This window comes from Phyllostomus discolor, chromosome 2 (genome assembly GCF_004126475.2).
Source record: "Phyllostomus discolor isolate MPI-MPIP mPhyDis1 chromosome 2, mPhyDis1.pri.v3, whole genome shotgun sequence".
Classification (NCBI taxonomy): domain Eukaryota; kingdom Metazoa; phylum Chordata; class Mammalia; order Chiroptera; family Phyllostomidae; genus Phyllostomus; species Phyllostomus discolor.
The window spans coordinates 78,139,868-78,159,460 of record NC_040904.2 but is presented as its reverse complement, the minus strand read 5'-3'; the positions used below and the strand labels follow the sequence as shown (position 1 = coordinate 78,159,460).

General features: G+C 35.1%; 1 pseudogene; it reads right to left on the bottom strand.

The window, feature by feature from the left end:
• Nucleotides 1–414: 414 nt before the first annotated feature.
• Nucleotides 415–19,593, bottom strand: part of LOC114488416 — a 37,320-nt pseudogene continuing 18,141 nt past the window's right edge.

Here is a 19,593-nt window from a genome sequence, read left to right as displayed (position 1 = left end):
TCTGATTTTAACTTTCATTAATGCATTTCTCTGAATATATCATTGTCAGGTACAGGGTAAGAAAAATGTGATAATAAAGTCCTACTCTGGCTGTTACATGATGTGATAGTCAAGAAATACTTATTGTTCATCTATTATGTTGCAAGCATTGTTCCAGCATTAGGAATATAGCAAAGAATAAAATTGAAAATTTTTCACCATCTATATAACATGAAAAATTACATTCACTACACAGTTGACTACAAGATATATAAATTATATTATATAATACATATACATGGATATGTAAATATAATTATATACATACATAAAAAATAAAAAAAATGATGGATGACACCCCTGATACTACATAATATCATCACCATATACTGCTATTGTGAAGATCAAGATCTACCACAATTTTGTAGAATCAACAATATTCTGAATATTCTGAACACTATCTCTTACTAGTCCCACATCTAAAAATCTTATGTGCTGATTGACATCATTTGCAAAATATTTTTGCCTGTGTGGGATTAGGAATATTTGCCAATTTCTATTGTAATTGCTTCTCTGGAAAGACAGGAAAGTGCTTAAGTCCATATTTTATTTTATTTTATTTTATTATTTTATTTTTATATTTTTTAGTTAAAAGTTTTAATGTAGTTCCCAAATATATAGGACGATCTTCTTATATAAATGTTCCAAAACATATGGGCATCATCTGGTTTTGTCACTAGTTGGCTAAGGCATAAAGCAGTGAAGTGTGAACAGATCTGCTTGGGGGCCTTTTGGTGTCTTCTCACGGCTCAGGTTTGAGCTGCACATGGTCAACCCAAGGTGTAGGTGCCACAGCTGCAGAGACCAGACCTTCTCCCTTGCACCCCTCATAAGGGTGGAACTGTGAAATTTCTTCTAAAATCCCTCAGAGCCCTGTACATAGGGACCTTCTCTCCTGGCAAGGGGTACCCAGATGGACTCTTTGCCCTGCTATAAAGTGGGAGGGGCATGGCACCCATCCTGCATGTGCTGTGAGTGTTAGGGCAGTGGCCTGTAGTCTGGAACCAGTCCCCTGACCCTCCTCAAAGGCCCCACTAGGGATCTCCTTTGTCTGTCATGGAGGTCTTTGGCCCTCGATGTTCTTGGGCATGGTCGCATCTAGGGCTGGGCAAGAAATGTCCAACAACGGGAAGCAAGTGTGTGTCCAGGTGCCCAATGATGGGTAACCTACATAATGGGGGCAAGCAGGAGGGGAGAGGATGCAGACCTTCCTTGATCTACTGACCTTTTTCTAGTTAAGATGTCTCCAGGTGTAATGCCTACCCTTCAACACCCTTTGATAGCCTGAATGAACCTTGGGTGGGAAAGAAGTAGGTGCTGGCCCTCAGAGCACCCTTAGCTTCCCAGTAAGACCCCCAGCACACAAGCTGTGATCAGAGAGATAATGAGGATGCTGGAGCTGTGCCTGCTCAACACACATGAATGAGCATCTTAATTTAAGAAACCCAAAACAAAGCCTTAGGGGGGGAAATCTGCAAATATACACCCCCAAATTAGAAAGCAGGAAATAAATGGGAGATAAAGAGAGTAGGGCCAGTGTTTATACTCATGGGAACAGACCTGGTAGCCTGGGCAGGTGGCAGGAACCTACAGGCATGGCAGCAGCATGAAAGGAGTGAAGAAACCAGGCATTCCAGTCCTATTGAGAAGCCCTGACAAGCCTGAATGTGCCATTTCACTTAAAAAGGAGGATGGAAGAAATTTTTTCACTTTGCTCATCAGCATGATGAGCTCTCCTGTCCCAAGTCACCCTCATGCACTTCCCGAGACTGCTTCTGAACAGGCATGCAGATCCAGACTGCAACCAATCCAGTGGGGAGTGCAGTTCCCTGTGCCCAAGCTTCAGGTGACAGGGAGAGGCAGGAGGGTGCGTAGACAGACAGACAGAGCAGCAGGCTCCTGAGTGGCCATCTCCTAGTGCTATGTGCTCCTGGCTGGCCGTCTGCTTGTCTTCATCAATGTAGCCTCTTGTGGCCCCCAACGTAGCCAAGATGTTGTCATTGTCACTGTCATCCTTATTAGATGGTGTTGCACAAGGCTTAGGGGCAGGTGTTCTGGCCTCCTGTTTCTCCTCCACATGGCTGTGTAGGGCCAGCATGCAGTGGTGCAAGACACATATAGCTGGCCTGTGTACTTGAAGTTGGCCAAGATCAGGAAGACCTGCATGCCCTGGTCCTCAGTATCCATGACTGTGGTGCAGATGCTCTTCTTACTGGCATTGTCGATCTGCATCAGGGCCCATAGCTTGGTGTTGAGGATCAGCCTCAGGCTACCCTGGGTTCGAATTCACTAGTGGGGATTGTAATGGCCCCTGGTCAGTTGATGAGGTGTCAGTGTTGTTGAGTCTGAGCAGCCCCCAGCCTCTCTCTCCACCCATGACTGTGAAGTTTTGTTAAAGACAAACAGCTTACACTGGATCTGTAACATGTTGCTCTGTGCCTCCTCTCCTGATGACTTCCACTTTTTCCAACAAACACTTCCGCACTGTTGCCTTGGTGCAGGCAGTTGCCCATTCGGCCAGGGACTCTTTCTCAGGGCTGGCTTCCTAGGGCTGGGACTTAGATCCAGGCCCACAGCTGAGTTTTGCTGGCACCTGAAGTGACCTCTTTTAATTTAAGTGGGCTCAATACACGTTTGATCATGTTCTGGCCAAATGCAAATTTGTTGCTGGCAGCGTTAGCATGGCACTACTGGTCGAGTTCCCTAAACTGAAGAAAAAAAATAGTTGGTCGTGGTTGGCGTTAGTGAACTAGAGTGCAGCATTCTCCACATTAGCAGCTTCAGTATTCTTATTTATTAACTCTGGCCCTCAAGTTCTGACCAAACACAAACGCTGCTTTGTAACCTGCTCCTTTTGTCTCAGAGTTGCCCGCCTCAGAAGTATTGCTAGACTCATTTTCCTGGGGCCCTTTCTCCTCAATTGCTGGCGCTGAGTCAGGTGGACTTCTCCATGTGGGGTTGTTGGGTGACGTCGACGTGGCTCTTCCCATGTATAGTTTGCAGGGCCACTGAGCCCCTTTGTGCCACTGCTCAGGACAGGCTGTGAGAGTACCTGTGACTGTGGAGCGCCTAACACTGCAGGGTGAACACTCTCCGCTGCTGCCCTGTGGGCTTCTGGCTTGGCAGACCCACGCTGGGAGCCTCACCACGGATCAGCGTCTACGGCTTCAACCAGATCTCACTGCCCTTTTCCTGTGGTCCTGAGTCGGAGTTGCCTGCAGACGGCTTGCAGAAGGTTGATGACATGAAAACATTATTTCTCGATACTTACTGTGAAGGTGGGAACTGGGTTGAAGAGGACGTTTTTCGATTGGTAGGAGAGCAGTAATTTCCACCTTCTGGGTCAGAAACTTTGCCTTCTGGGCTGGAGCCCCAGGGGACCCCTTGATTCACCAGGTCAGCGATGTTATTTCTTTGAGTCCTCTCACAAGGCCTTGCGCCGGTCCTCGCTGGCTTTTGGCCAGCAAGTCCTGTGTCTGTGCACTTCCCAAGCCACCTCTGAGCCCTTGAGTCGTGTTTTAATATACTCAAAGCTGATCTTGGAATTTCTTGTTTCCATCTCTCTTTACTACTCAAGATTTCCTGGAATTTAAGGCTTTAAGGGTAGGAATTCTCATATTTATATGTTAAGTCATAATATATAGAAAATAAAGCCCTTGCCACACTGTGGGTCATTAATAAACTAGTGAAGGAAGGATAGAGATCCTTATAATATGAGTGAAATGAAAACTTCACTGTGGCCAAATGAACTATTTCAGCTACTAAATAAACTCTAATACTTTGGAATGTTAGGAACCAATGATATTCAGATTCACTCCCACCTCAGAACCTCCGAATTCATGGAGGCATTGCGTTTGAAAACCAAATAGTGCACCACTCAAGGTCAGAGTGTTTCTAAAGCACTTAGTCATCATAACATGCTTTTATTTATAAGTTAAATTTTATAACATGCTTTTAATTTGAGAGAAAAGAAAGAAAGGTAAAAAGTATGAATCTTAGGTTCCTAGGACAGACCTGACATAGAAAAATATATGTTCTGGGACTTCTAACACTAGCTCAGTCTTGTTGCTTAATATTCAAGCGTTGGTCAAGAAATTTTGCCTATTTATCCCATGATTATATGGCTCAGCATATTAACTGAGAATTCTTCACTCCAGTTGAGTCATTTGGTTCTAAAATTTGCTTGTGCTCATTTGACTATGTTACTGAGATGAAATTCCTCAGTGTAATCTTAGCTGGAAAGTGATGCACTTGCTGATTCTTGCCTCTTATGTCTGTACTAGTTGCTTCGTTCCCACTCCATGTTCTAATGCTTGTCTTGGTTAATCTTTAACACTTTCATGTGGATACTCCTCACCCATATATAAAGAGGTGATGTCCCCCAGGGGCTTGTAGTTGAAGATTACTGCACAAAGAAAGGATAAGGTTTTCTGGGTATTCATAGAGTCTAATTACTTCATGTCACCTGCCTTTGTGACTAAATATCAATTAGTGTGGTTTTTATTAGATTCTGATCTTGATGTTTTGCTGGAGTTTGGAATGATATTTGACGTTAACTAACAGTTGACTTCAGGATGTGTTTGCTGCCTAATCCCATCCTCAGAGACATCCTTTGTAGATATGATTGCTGACATTTACAGCAATTTTTGAATGCTTATGAGGTCAGTTAAAAGAATTTAACATTATACCCTGACTACTGAGAATAAGGTTTTTTAGGGTTTTCTTTTCTGTAGATCATGCACACAAAGTTTTAATATCTTCCAATTTATTATTCTCCTTAAAAACACAAAATTTTCTTGTTTCTACAGAAAAATAAAAGACATATGAAGAATACACACTTTGGGTGAATGATGTCTTTTACCCATCTTATTTAAAATGTACTTTTTGCTTAAAATTTTCATTCATCCTCTGTAAGTTCTTTGTAAATTCTGAGCTTGTACACAATATTATATATATTTATATATAAAACATGTTTTGTCTAATATATATAACATATTAGATATATAAATACAGATTTATAAGTTAATTTATATAAATATATAAAATATATATAATTTTTATTTTCTTAAGTTGTTTATTCTTTCCTCCATGGAAAGAAAATGGATAGAAGAAATGTACATAACTGGGGTTGCACATAAAGTAAACCTAATATTTACATACAATTTGAGGAACTTCTTAGTATTTAGAAGAGAGAATACATGTGGCAGAACATGAAGCAATTAGACAGGGAAGAAAGGATTTTGAGTTAAAGAACTAGGTGTGAGCCCTAGGGATCAAAACTGCAATATGGTGTGATGGAGATTAGATATAGTTCCAAGTTCAGTAATTATGAATAATGACAAAAATACTGGTATGAACTGACAGACTTATAGACAGTTTTGTACAGATAAGGCAGGAGCACTGTTTGGCTAATATATTGGGAGACTAATAGGCTCAAAGTTTCAGTTGCATGCTAGTCTTTATAAAGTTATTTGTTTTGTACTGGGTTCTCTCTGTTTGTAGCACCTAATTTGGAGGGTAAGAAGTAGTGGGAACTCCAGAATTTCTGTATAAGATAAGATTATATATGTTTATATGGTTGTGGAAGATAGGGCACTGGTATTGAAGCTGTATTTACATGATAATCTTGTTATTTTTACTTGTATTCTACATGTGTTTGCATTCTGGTTTGTGATTGGAGGTTCTTTTGAGGCTTATGGAAAAAGCTAAGTCCTCTGTAAGTTAGCTTTTTTTAAAAAGAACTTTACATTTTATTTTCCAATTACAGTTTACCGTCAATATTATTCTGCATTAGTTTCAGGTGTACAGCATAGTGCTTCTATAATCATACTTTATAAACTGCTCACCCTGATATTTCCAGTACCCACCTGGTGCCATACATAGTTATTACAATATTATTGACTATATTCCTTATGCTCTACTTTATGACTACCTTTGTGACTAAATATCTGTCACATGACTGTTTTGTAACTACCAATTTGTACTTAATTCCTTCTCCTTTTTCACTCAGTTCCCTCCCCCCATTTCCTCTGGCAACCATCAGTCTATTGTCTGTGTCTATGAGTCTGTTCCAATTTTGTGTGTTCTTTTATTAGTAAGTTAGCCTTTTTGTTGTTAACTCTGCTGAGCCACTTGGTCAGTCAATGAGGGAAGCTTCCTGCCAACTAAATATAATGTCTAGCCTAGTTCTAGTTGCAATAAATTAAACACTCCTATCTCTGCAGTTCAAATATGAACAAATTTCATTTACTGTGGTTTAGTTAACTAACCCTAGCCCCCTAAAAACACGGTTCAAATTTCAGTTAGAGCAGTATATTGACTAAGTAACCACATACAGTGTATACTTGGCTGCTACCTCTTACCTCCACAAATATCTGTAAATAATAGATGCACATCATTATCAGTGACCAATCCTGTCACTTCTTTCATGGTCTGTCAGTGATTGGTCACTGTGAGTTTGTTATCCAGTTCACACACATAAAGAAAAGCTATCGTAATGTTACTTCTTTGTTTCCTCTGTTAAACTCATGTGACATTTTATAAAGGTAGATAATCAAAACAGGGACTTGGCCAACAAAGATGAAAATGCAGCAAAGAAACAAAAAGTGATAATTCTGGGTCAAAAATGGAATCTAGGGTAAATAGAATTCTAGAACAGCTTGAAGAACTCTGAAGGAATTTAGCAAAAGAAAATTTATGCATGTAAATGAGAAAAGTGGTTACGATAAAATGGATGAAGATATCTCAGAGGCAGTGATGCTGGCAATAGCTTCACATTAGAGAAATGGAAAGGATAAAATATTGGAAGCAGATTAAAACTTGAAAGGGTGTATTGAGGCAGGAAAGCTGGCATAAGGAACAGGGGCCTGGGACTTTATCCCCTGCCTCCCCTTCTAGGCTAGAACATTGCTAGGGGGAACTGGTGGCTGGACACCTGTCTCCTATTGCCCCCTCCCAATTTCTTGGGCTAAGAAACAGTTGAGACAAATAAAAACCGCTCTCAGCCAGAGGTGGCAGCAATGTTGACCTACATCATAGCTTGGAAGACATGTCCTGAGAAAACCAAAGAATGAGCCAGCATCCAGAGAAGAGGGACTGAGATGAACTGAACCAATCACTCACACCCAAGCATCAGAGACCAAAAATCACCCCCGTTCCATCCCTTGCCCATAAGTGATAAGAACCTTCATCCAGACCCCCTCAAGATGACTTGCTCTCTGAATTCACCCTCACTTCCTTCTTGAGTGTGTACTTTCACTTCAATAAATCAGCTCGCTTTGCTGAATATCTGTCCTGATCTTGAATTCTTTCTTGTGCAATGACAATAACCTGGACACGGCCACTGGGTTGAAGCCTACCGTGTCCTCCAGATGAGCCCTGTGGAATCAGTATGACAAGGTATAGGAAAGATACTTACTCCACATAGTACAATAAGAAGACAAGCACTATGAAAGCTACTCCTGACATGTATTTTATTTTACAAAGAAATAAATCACTTTAATTCCTAATATTTCTAATATTTTAAATTAGAGTGTACAAAAATTAATACTGGTTTTATAACTTTTTATTTTTATATATTTATACTTAAAATAAGAGAATTTTTAATGTTTTGACAAATATTTTTGAAGGTCATGGAATTATGTATTATACTTTTTTCTTGTTTTAGTGAGATTATTTTGTGTGGTTCACCTAGTACAGTCATTTTTATGGCACTGCACATTTACATACAGTGAGGACTGCCTATTCTTTTTAAAATGTATACATATTGTCTAATATCAAGTTTACAGTATACTACAAGTTAAAGCTTTTGCTTCCAAATCAAACATTAATAGGTAATGTTAATGAGTTGGAGATTGACAGATAAATATCTAGAAAAAAAGCTATTAGAAACAACCTTATGTATTACAAGTAGTGGAACAAATTACTATGCTTTACCTTGGAGAACACATTAAACAAAACATAATTATGTTCTTTTTCTCCCTATTTCCCAACATAATTTGGTTAAATAATTTACTTTTATGAATAAATTGAAAACACTGATTATCTGTCATAAGCTAGGGCAGCAAACACATGTACCTGACAATATTTTTTCATTTGTATTGTAATACAAGCTCTAGTGTCAAAATATAATTGGAGGATGAGTATAAAAGATAGCAACATTTTTTGCCCTTTGAAAATTATCCTATTCTACTTTTACTAATACCACTATTATCTATGCCATTGGTGTAGCTATTCTCTCTCTTTTTGAAATGGTAGGTAATTCTATTTTTGTTTCTCTCTGTATATGATTCTGGTAGGAAACAAAAACATTTCACCAAGAAAAAAAATCCAAACAGAGAAAAATCAAAGAAATACTCCTTTGAAAACACATACCTGATTTTGTTATTCTTTTCCTAAGTTTCAGTTTGGGTAGAAAATGAATTAAGACTTTCTGAATTCTGAAACTTTCTTTGCTATGAAACCCTGGGCCCCTTTCTATGCAAAAGTAAATGATTGAGATTAGGACCTCTGAATCTTATTCCATGCTCTCAGGTGTGCATGAAATGTCACTTTATTTTCTTAATAACTTATTAAGTCTGATTGAGTCCTATCCTACTGGGCATGGGATACCTATCAAATAATGTACAGAATGCCTCCTTAAATTTTGAATTTCACATAAACAACAAATTTCTAGTGTATATATGCCTTATGAATTATTTGAAGCATACTTATACTAAGGCTTCAGGTTTCTTTTCACCAGATTATTTGAGTAAAACAGATTTGTACATTTTGTCATCAATTTATTCTGATCAGCTTGTCAATTTGAAAAAACAAACATACAAACTGTAGTGACTTGAGATGAATTAAACATATGGTATTTCTTTCTCTCTGTATGTATATGTGTATATATACAACATATTATATTCTATAAATAAAAGCTAAAAGTATAATTTTAAAGCAAGAAACACTTTAGAATATTTTTAATCTTATTAACATTTTAAATACTATTCCACTTTATTCAATAGCTCATCCTAAAACTATTAATGATGTTACTTAAAAAATAATATTGTTGAAACCTTTTTAAGTGCACTAAAATTTAAATTAAGTTTAAATGCATTATTTAACCATACCTACTTTAAAAAAGATTTGAAATATAGTTTTATCATACCATGTCCATCGAATGGGATTTATTATAGACTACAAAAACCATAGTAAAATAACATAAAGCAAAATTGTGTGTTTGTCCTTTCTTTTTATCTCTGCCTTTACATTTCCTCAAATTTTGTCCCACCTCATATAAAGGTTCCACTTTTCAAAATAGTCTAAGTAAGAAGAAGGCAAACTCAAAATTCCTTTATTTATGTCCCACCATCTTGAAGATCATTGGGGTATTTAAAAAGAAGATAGATATATTCAATAAAAGTACCTAGATCTTGGTTTTAAACAACATTCTTTAATAAAAGGAGCTACATATTCTTTCAGGGCTGATACTAAGCCTAGAGCAAGCAAGAAAAACATAAGAACTTGGAGTTGCTTGGCCTGTAAGTATGGAAATGCCTAACCAAAGATAGGTGTCTGTTGATAGAACACAGTAGCTAACCACAGGGGTCTCCTCCCAATAATCAAAGTTAGAACAATTTGAGCAAAAAATCCAACTGTATATAGTAGTAAATGGAAAGATAAGGTAGATATACAGGTAAAATGTATATGTATCAAAAAATGAACCATAATATGATATAAGTAGGAAAATACATTGCCTTTTACTCTTAAAATATAGTATCCAAAATTTAAGCATATCACATATATCTGTAATCTTTTAGCAATTAGGTAGTAGGCTAAAGGATATAGTCATAATTTCTGTTTGTCCATGATATTATAATCTGTGAGATAAAGGGGTAAAAAGTTTGGGGAATAGGATCAAGGTAGAAGTGATAGCATTTCTAGGAGGAAATAGCATTTCTCTGTATCATTTTGTGTAGCTTTGATTCTTAAAACTACAGTAATGTGTCTCATAACTCTCTTCCTTTCCCTAAGTAAACAAGCAATTACAACCAACCAGAATGCTGAGGGAACAAAAAAGTACATGTAAACTAAAAACCAAACCTAACTAAATTAAAAATTAAAAACAATATTGAAGTTGGTGTGGAAGAAAATAAATTATTAACTTTAAAAAACAGTATCTTGTATAGAGCTTAAATATAAAAAGAACTACACACAAAGGCTGTAATGCAGTTATTAAATATATTTCTTACAAAGAGATATATGGATAGGTAGTTATACAGAAAAAGAGATATAGATGTGCACTTATGCATAGATTAGTATACATGCATATATTTCCTGGCTGAGTTCATTGTGAAGGCATAGAAGCAATGGCATCCCAGGAACAATAATTTCACCTAGCACCCAGATTTTGGTTGTAAACACCATTCTTCAGTAAAAGGAGCCACAGATTCTTTCTTTAAGTATATTTTATTGATTATGCTATTACAGTTGTCCCATTTTCTCCCCCTTATCCCCCTCCACCCTGTACCCCCCACTCACTCCAACATCTCCACCTCTTAGTTCACATTCATGTATTGTATGTATAAGTTCCTTGGCTTTTTCATTTCCTATACTATTCTTAACCTCCCCCTGTCTATTTTGTGCTTACCAGTTATGCTTCTTATTCCCTATACTCTCCCCCATTCTGCCTGCTCCCCCTACCCACTGATAACCCTCCATGTAATCTCTATTTTTGTGAATCTGTTCCTGTTCTAGTTGTTTGCTTAGTTTTTTTTTGTTTGTTTGTGTGTTTTTTAGGTTCGGTTGTTGATAGTTGTAAATTTGTTTTGATTTTACTGTTCATATTTTTAATCCTCTTCTTAGGTAAGTCTGTTTAATATTTCATGTATTAGGGCTTGGTGATGATGAACTTCTTTACTGAATATTTTCCTTTGTTCCACTTTGTATAGCTTTCATTTATTCCTTTATTTTGTGACCCTACACAATCATTTCTGTGAGCATTCTGATTACCAGTGTTTTGAACTCTGCATCTGATTTTTGGCTATCTCCTCATCACTTAATTTTGATCTGTTCTTTCATGTGGGCCATTTTTTTGGTCTTCATGCATCTGTTATGTTGTAAGGGGCAGAGACTTAGGTATTTTCCAGGGTTGGGGAATGCACTTTGCAGTCTTGCAGTGCTTTCTGTCACAGAGGGGTCAGAGAGGGAACAATGCTTCTTGCTAGCTTCCTCAGCTCTCACCCTACTTTCTGTCCCTTACCTCACTTCCCACAAGCAAATTGTGTCCTGTCAGGTGCTGATTCCTGGGTGGTTGGGCTTGTGTATGTCTAGGATCCCATGGGATTCCCCAAAGTGACTCCCCTTTGAGACTGGGAGTTTTCCCCCGCCCACCACACCCTGCACAAGTTTTACAGCCAGAGGTTTTGAGGCTTTACTTTCCTATGAAAGAGCCCTGGGTTGTGTAGTTTGTTTCTCATCCCAGTTGTTCCTAATGGTTATTCATACTCGAATGTGGGACTGCCAAGTCCGCCCCCTGCCACCTAGCCTGCCCTAGTCCATCAGCCACTGACTTGTTGAACATCTTCTTCCCCTGGCTTCCCCTCTCCATCTCTCCTACCAGTCTAGATGAATATTTCTTCTTTAACTCCTTGGTTGTTGGACTTGATACAGTTTGATTTTCTGGAAGTTCTGTTTTTGTGTGTGTGTGTGTTTAAATTGGTTGTTATCATTCTTTTGTTGTGTGAGGAAGTGAAGAGTATCTACCTGAGCCTCCACTTTGGCTGGAACTCAGATTGGTTAAGAACTGATTGATTCCAGGGTTGGAGCAAGAAAAGTATAATAGAAATATAATAGTATCTTGGCCAGAAACCATGGAAGTGCTCAATAAAAGGTGGGCATCTGTTAATAGAACACAATTGCCAACCACTAAGAACTCCTAATAATCAAAAGTGGAACAGTTTGAGCAATAAAATTAATAATGACGACATTTTATTTTAACCCATAAAATAAAATGAGTATATAAGTATGTTTATAAAATATAATGAATATACATTACTAATAATGATGCCAATAAATAATCAAATAAATAAGTGAACTGGATGTCTTGGCCATCCAATTGTTTTTTTTTTTTTTTTCTTTTCATTTGAGAGAGAAACTTTACTGATTATTGTATCCAATGGCCACATTTGAGTGGAACAGTAAATATGTCTCAGAATAACATGGTATAGAGTGTGGAATTTTTAGTGTCTAATATATGACTAAAATGTCTAGTTATATATTCTTTACCAGGGAATATTTTACTCGAAGCATAAAAGCACATATACTATATAAGTAGCTCCAGAAAAAATTACATATTGTCATTTAATCAAAGAGATATATGACACCTGTATTTCCAGAAGTATCCAATATAATTCTATAAATCATGCATATGGCATGATATGAATATTGCTTTGCTAAGGGACACTGTAATTCAGGCAGCTGCCACTAGATGGGAGGACATAAATGGGCATATAGATCAAGTATCAAGCATTACTTAATGTTTTTCTTAATGAAACCTAAGGTACTATAAATTTTTTAACAAAAAATGAATTCAATTTCATAATAATAAGCTTTAGTAAACATTACCATTTGAACCCAGAACTTGAGACAAATAAATACTTTTTAAAAATCAATATAACTTTTATATTCATCTGCTTTTGCCATAAGCATCAGAGCCAGGTCAAAAGCAAATATATTTTCAACTATTAAACAGAGTCAGAAGAAACTAGAGACAATTTTAGGTTCACTCTAGGAACTTAATCTCAATAAACACTTTAAATCTCTGCTGCATTTTAGGGGTTCTGTTTTTGGAAAATCTCAGGCCACTTTGGTTATTTGAGAATTAGTAATTTTCATAACTTTGGGTTTTGTTACATCCCTTACATTACATTACATTAGCCATTAGCCATTCTAAATTTATTTTCTTGGCCTTATTTATCAGTTTCTTAAAAGCTTTGTGACAGATTGCTTGTTATACATCAATATTCATTCTTCCATTTTTCCATAGTAACAACTGTAACTGGCCTCATGGTTGGCCAAATTAAACACTACATTTTTCAGCTTCCATGTATTTGGATGTGGACATTTTATCAAGTTCTGATCAGCAGAAATGAACAGAAGTGCTTTAAACCATTATCTGGTATTTTTCTTAAAAGGAATTAGCATATGTTTCTATTCTGCCTTCTCTGTGGTTTGTAAGGAATTAAAAAAAAGGAATTGCTTATTTGGACCCAGACATGGAAGTCACATATTGAGAATGATAGTGCCACTCTACCATGCCTTAGCCACTTACTGCTATATTGTAGATAACAAGGAAGAAATAAACTACTTAATTGAATTGACTAGTATGTCACCTCTGTTTAAAGCAGTATAGCCAATATCCTAATATTATACCAGATATTTAACTGTGATTTTATTTCAGCACTTGCATAGAACCTCATGTGCATAATTTCTAGGAATACATGGGACACGAAATACACAGAAGAAATTATCTTTAGTATATGCCATATTTTCTTATCTTGTTATTGGTCTAAAGATAGTTAAATTGATCAGTTGATTAAATATTGCCAACTTTATAGCAACTGCCATTTTGAATAGCTTCTTAGGGTTTTGCAATTCCCTCTTCTTTCCTTGATAAACACTCAGGGTGCCTCTGTCAGCCACATCTGTGTTAATGTGACCTAGCCACTACAAGTTACAACAGAATGACAGCAGAGAATTTCTGTCATGATGCCCTTCAGTCTTTTTCCTGCTAATTTGGAATTTTGAATAGAGTATCTGAAATAAGGAGGTGTTGAAACATGGTTTGTGCAATATTTGCTGAAACTGGCAAGGTAATTCTGTCACATCTTGCTAAATTTCTTGGTTTCAATAACTTATAACCAAATTAAAATGAAGGTTTTCAAGATCTAATTCTATGGCTTCTGCTGCTTATGAAATCCTAGCTTTCTGGATGATGATTGTTCTCTCTAACAATGATGATCTGCCCTTCACATACCCTCAGATTCCATCCCTAAGGGGGAAAAGCTGTACAAACAAGGACCCAACTATGTTTACATTCCTCTGCATTCCTTCATCATAAAGGAGATTGTTACTGTTGTTCTTTCTTTGTCCCTTGCTCCACTTTTAGATGTCATTATTTTATCCACCTTACGTGATTTAAAAAATATAGAAATTAAAATTTTATTGAAAATAGGCATGAAAAATGGATATTTTCAATTTCTAGAATAATAGTTTCATGCCATCAAAGGTAACATGTTTTTAATCTTAAGCTACATTATCACTTATGTGTAAGAGAACACATGTGAAGAAACAGAAATAAACCCAAATATATTCACCATAAGTGACTAATTTTTTTTAAATGGGACTCAAATGCCTGGCTAGTTTAAATGTTGTTTATGTAACACAACAATAGGGAAGATATTTTGTGATTTTTTTTTGTAAAAATGTTCATAATTTGTATGTAATTTTTATTCCAATTACAGTATCACATAAGTTTTTAGCATCGTTATAAGGTAAGTGTATATGAAAAGGAGTGTGTGTGAAAAGATTCCACAGCTATAATCACTAATGAACATCAGCCAGAGCTACCTCATGTTATCTTACATAAGAACTGTGCTTTCTTTTCCACAATGTTTAATGTTTCACATATAAAATATATTAACATTTTAATTAGCTGCTACTTTAACTTTAGTTCTGAATATGTGTATACTTTATTCCATGTTAATAATAGTATAAACAATCAGAATAATAACTATATTTGAGTTGGTCATTATACCTCTGGATTCTTATTTTATATAAATTATTAAAAACATAAATATTAGATGAGTAGTATTGGAGTTTACATATATTATTTCATCTAATTCTCATAATTCTTAAGTGATAGTTTTAAAAGCAAAGGAAACTTTTCTAAAAGAAGGGGGAACTAGAGTTTAGAAAGTTTAAGTAACTTAATCAGAGCCACACAATTAGGAAATGACTGAGTCAGGATTGAAATACAACTTTTTCCTGCTCCAGTGAGTGCAGGCTAGATGAAGTGACAGCCCAGAGAATTTTAGTCAGAGTGCCATATTTCTCTAGCTTCCATATGGAGTTTAGAAAAATGCTTATTTTCTATTATTTACCTTTTTTACTCAGTGCACAGTAAAATACCTGGTACTTTATCTGCTCAGCAAATATGTGTTAAAAGAATGTATGCAAGTAAACTTGAAAGCAGATTGAATGAATAATTATATTTGTGCTTAAATCAGAATGGGTATTCTTTTCAGATCATGAAGTATTTCTTATATTGTTAAATATTTTGTAATATTTTGAGTAGAGTCTGCTAAATCCACTTATCTTATAGTTAAAGCATTTCTACTACAGGAACTGTAATAAATTTGCAAAGTCACTATAAAACTAACTAACATTTTGTGATTCTAGATTCTGAGAGCTAATAAAACTGCAAAATAGTCAACATTTTATGTATGAATTCTATTGAGTGTGAAATGTAAACATGGCTTATGATTGTTAAATTTCTATCAATTACACAGAATGAAAAAAAACGAAATGCAAGGATCAATTCAAGATTATTTCATGATATTGGTACAGATAAAATGCTTATTCTCATAAAATAAAATAAGATACATTCCCAGTTATTATAACAAGAGAAAGTAACAAAGTAGTGTGAATATTTTATATTTAGATAAGCAGTCTAAATTTATGAAGTTATACACATTTTTAATGATTAAAAACATTTCATCAAAAAACTTTCTCAAATGTATCTTAGTGGATACCAAGCTTCTCAACGGCCTAAGACTATAAAAACTGTGCTTATAAATTGAACTAGGTAAATATAGTAGGCTTTGTATTTTAGCTGTATGAATGCCACAAAAAATGCCACTAAAATGCCCCTTATTGGAATACTTTAATAAATACATAGCAGATGCTTCCAAAGCCACCAGCCCTAGAGAATTATAGATATGGTCTGCCCTCTATCTTTCATGTTTGCTGCTGTCAATATTGGTGCTTGATTTTAATCAAATTCATACCACTGCATTCCAGCAGTTTCAATTCTGCTCAGTGTCAATATATTTCTGTAGATAACTTGTTTTCCCTTTGTGTTAAGCATAAAATGGGCATCATAACTATTCATTTTTCTCTCCCTGTTTACCACATCTCTTAGATCAGTCCAGGATTTTTACCACACCTATTTTTCCTGTGAATAAAACCATTGTCATAACTCAATTTACATAGAAGTTTGTGTATACTATAAAGCAATGTATTTTTTAAAAACATAAGCATGGAATAAATTATATATAATAAGGTATATTCAGATATAGTTCTTCTTTATTGTCTGATACTATAGCTGTGATCAAACTCCATTTATTAATATTAATATTGACTATTAGTACTAATATCCAATATTTCTATATCAATATTTATATGTTTACCTATCATCTGTCTATATCTTTGAGTTTTCCTAAACACTCTTTCTTTGATGGAGTCTGAGTTTTATGGCTCTTTTAGCTACATTCCAATGTTATTATACTAAAATAAGGCATCTCTTTAGAGTTCATTGTTTCTTTTTGTTTATAAAATCAATTTATTAATTTTTACATGGTTGTCTCTGAAAATTACTATGTCTATATATTTTATAGCCTAACATAGGTATATGAAAAAGTAGACTTGGTAAAGCAGGTAGAAAAATAGCTGAAATAAATTGAATTTAAAGTACTTAATAAGTCATTTGAAATTATACATCTTTAAGATTTGACATGTAATATCTATAATTAGATAAAACCTCCAAATCATAGAATATATCATTGTTTCTGTCAGAGAAAGAATTCAGCTGATGTGTTTTCATTGTACAACTGATTTGTACAAGTTACCTGGTTATCTACAGTTAATTACTGGTGTGAGGTAGATGTGTCCACAAAGAGTTTTTCTGGCCTAGATTATCTCATAGAGCACATCAGGTACACAGCACAGTGTTTTTATGCTTATGATTTACTATATATTGAAATTCTCCTGCTGCTTTTATGTAAACCCTCTTGAAATAAAGTTTCTTTTATTATTGTTGCACAAATATAAACAATGATATTCACTGTAGTGTTATCTTTATTAAGGTATTGAAAGTTTCTTTTCAAAGTTAAGATAGATCATAACCATGAGCTTAACATCAAAGAATATTTTGCTTATGATATTAATTTGAAGAAAATCTAAAGTAAGAGAATGACTATTGTAACAAAAATTTTTTAAACAAGGCACAAAAGTTTACTTTATAATAATAGGAAAGAGAAGGAGTCTAGACTGAATGAAGAGAAAAAGGCTTCACAGAAGATTTGCCAAAGTTTTAAGTCAAAAGCAAAGGGGATGGAGAGAAAAAACAAGAGAGTTACATCTAAAAATATAACATATACACTTATCTTCATCTTGCAAAAATATGACCATGAATATCACAAAGTAACCCAGCATGTGGCTGTGATATCAAGAGTTTACCAGTGTTGATGGATAAAGAATTTTGGTAGGGTTACAGTTTCAGTATCAGTACAAGAAAGCACACATAGTCCATCATCATAGACTGTGGTAAAGGCTGAATTATGACACACACACACACACACACATTCATTTATGTAAGTGTATATAAGGAACACTATTAATTTACTAACCACTGAATTCATGTTGTTCTTGTTAAATTAAAGAGTTTTTTCAACAAATAGTTATTGAGTGTTAGCTATATTCTAAGTCTGTTCTACCCTCATGGTGCTTATGTTTTAGTGGGACATGAGTTAATACTTAAGCACAAAGATGTACATGTTTATTTCAATGCTTTAATGGAAATTTAAAGACAATGGATTGAAGAGTTAGGTTTCTTCTAATTTCCTGTTTTCTCTCTGTTAAAGCAAAAGGAAACATATACATGAACAAAGGCTGGGTATTTTTGTATCAATGCATGAACTCCCTCTTTTTTTGGATTTCCACTAATTTGATATGCTTTCATCTTTGTGTATTAGAAGAGTTTAAATAATCATGACTTATTTCAGTTCACTAGATTCACCTAATTTAGAAAGATGTAGTTGTGCAAATTTAACTACTTATTCTCTAGGTTTTAGAGAGGGATTCTTTCTTTTATTCTCATTTGCTTTCCTTTTCCTTACACTGCTTTTTCTTTCACTCACATAACGTTGCCATGTATGCAGTAAGGGATGTGGGCCTGGAGGGAAAAGGCAGGTAATCTTGATTATGTCTAAACTTGGCAAAAGATGTCACACACATACTCTAAGGAAGAATACCAGTGACTTGGGGAAAAGAATATCCTCACTAGTCAATGCTCTGTTACCATATGGGCATATGTTCTTCCACCTGAAGTCTCTGGTGGTGGTAGATGTCTGGACTAATTGAGTGTCCTGGGTATCATAGATACCAAATATTTTCTCAGTTCTAGATATTTGACAAACAAAAAATGTAGCAACACATTATATGGTATTCAATATTTTTTTAAAAAATTAGATTGCCTTAGCAAATTAAATAGTCTTACATCTTTCAATTTAGTAGAGAATATATTTTTCTTATTAAAAATGTTATATTTGCCCTTGTAGAAAGTATAAAAACTACTACTAAACAAACAAATGTAACTTATAATGCTACCACTAAATATTAAATCTTGGTTTAATTTTAGTAAACATCCATATTCATTTCATTGTCTCTTCACCAGGTTGAGTTGGCATGTTATCAGATTGCTTTATGACACTCTGCAAGGAAAAACCAGGAAGACCCAAGTTTCCTCTTGGTCACCCAGGAATGTCCTGAGGTTTGTTTTCTATTTTTTTGGATTGATTATTGATGCTACATGGACATTTTCTAATGAAAACAATTACTTGGTATTTAATAAAATATTTATCAAGAATCTAATATATACAGAAACTCTGTCAGAAATATTGGGGAATAACGAAGATTGAAAAGTCTCTGCTCTTGTGGAATGTGCATTATATTAGAAGACACAAAATTAACCAATAAATACATGCTTGTGAAATGATTAAGAAATCAAATGGAAACAAAATTAATATTTTATTTTCACCTGTGGTTTTGGCATCAAGCAACAATATGAAATTCTATAAAGTTGAACTATGGGAAAATTGTATTATTTCTAATATGGTTGGTCCTAAATAATTGTCTTCATAAACAATAAAATAGTGACAATATTTATTGAGCACCTATAATATACTAGTGTCTTAAGCACTTTAAATAGGTTTAATTTGCACAATAATTCTGTTAGGAGAGTAAAATGGAGAAGTTACAGTGTTTGATTTCAAAGGTCCTGCTTTTTACCCACTGTGTATTAGATCTCTTTGGATATCTACTATGTTGGGTTACAGTGTTCAGAAGGTAAGACAGTTATATTGGAAGAAAAAATGATATCAATTTTAATTAATAGGAATGTGAAGTATACTGTGTGTGTGTATTTTTTAATCCTCACTCAGGGACCTGCTTACCAGTTTCAAAGAGAGGGAAGGAAAGAGAAGGAGAGAGGGAAGGAGAGAAACATCGACCAGT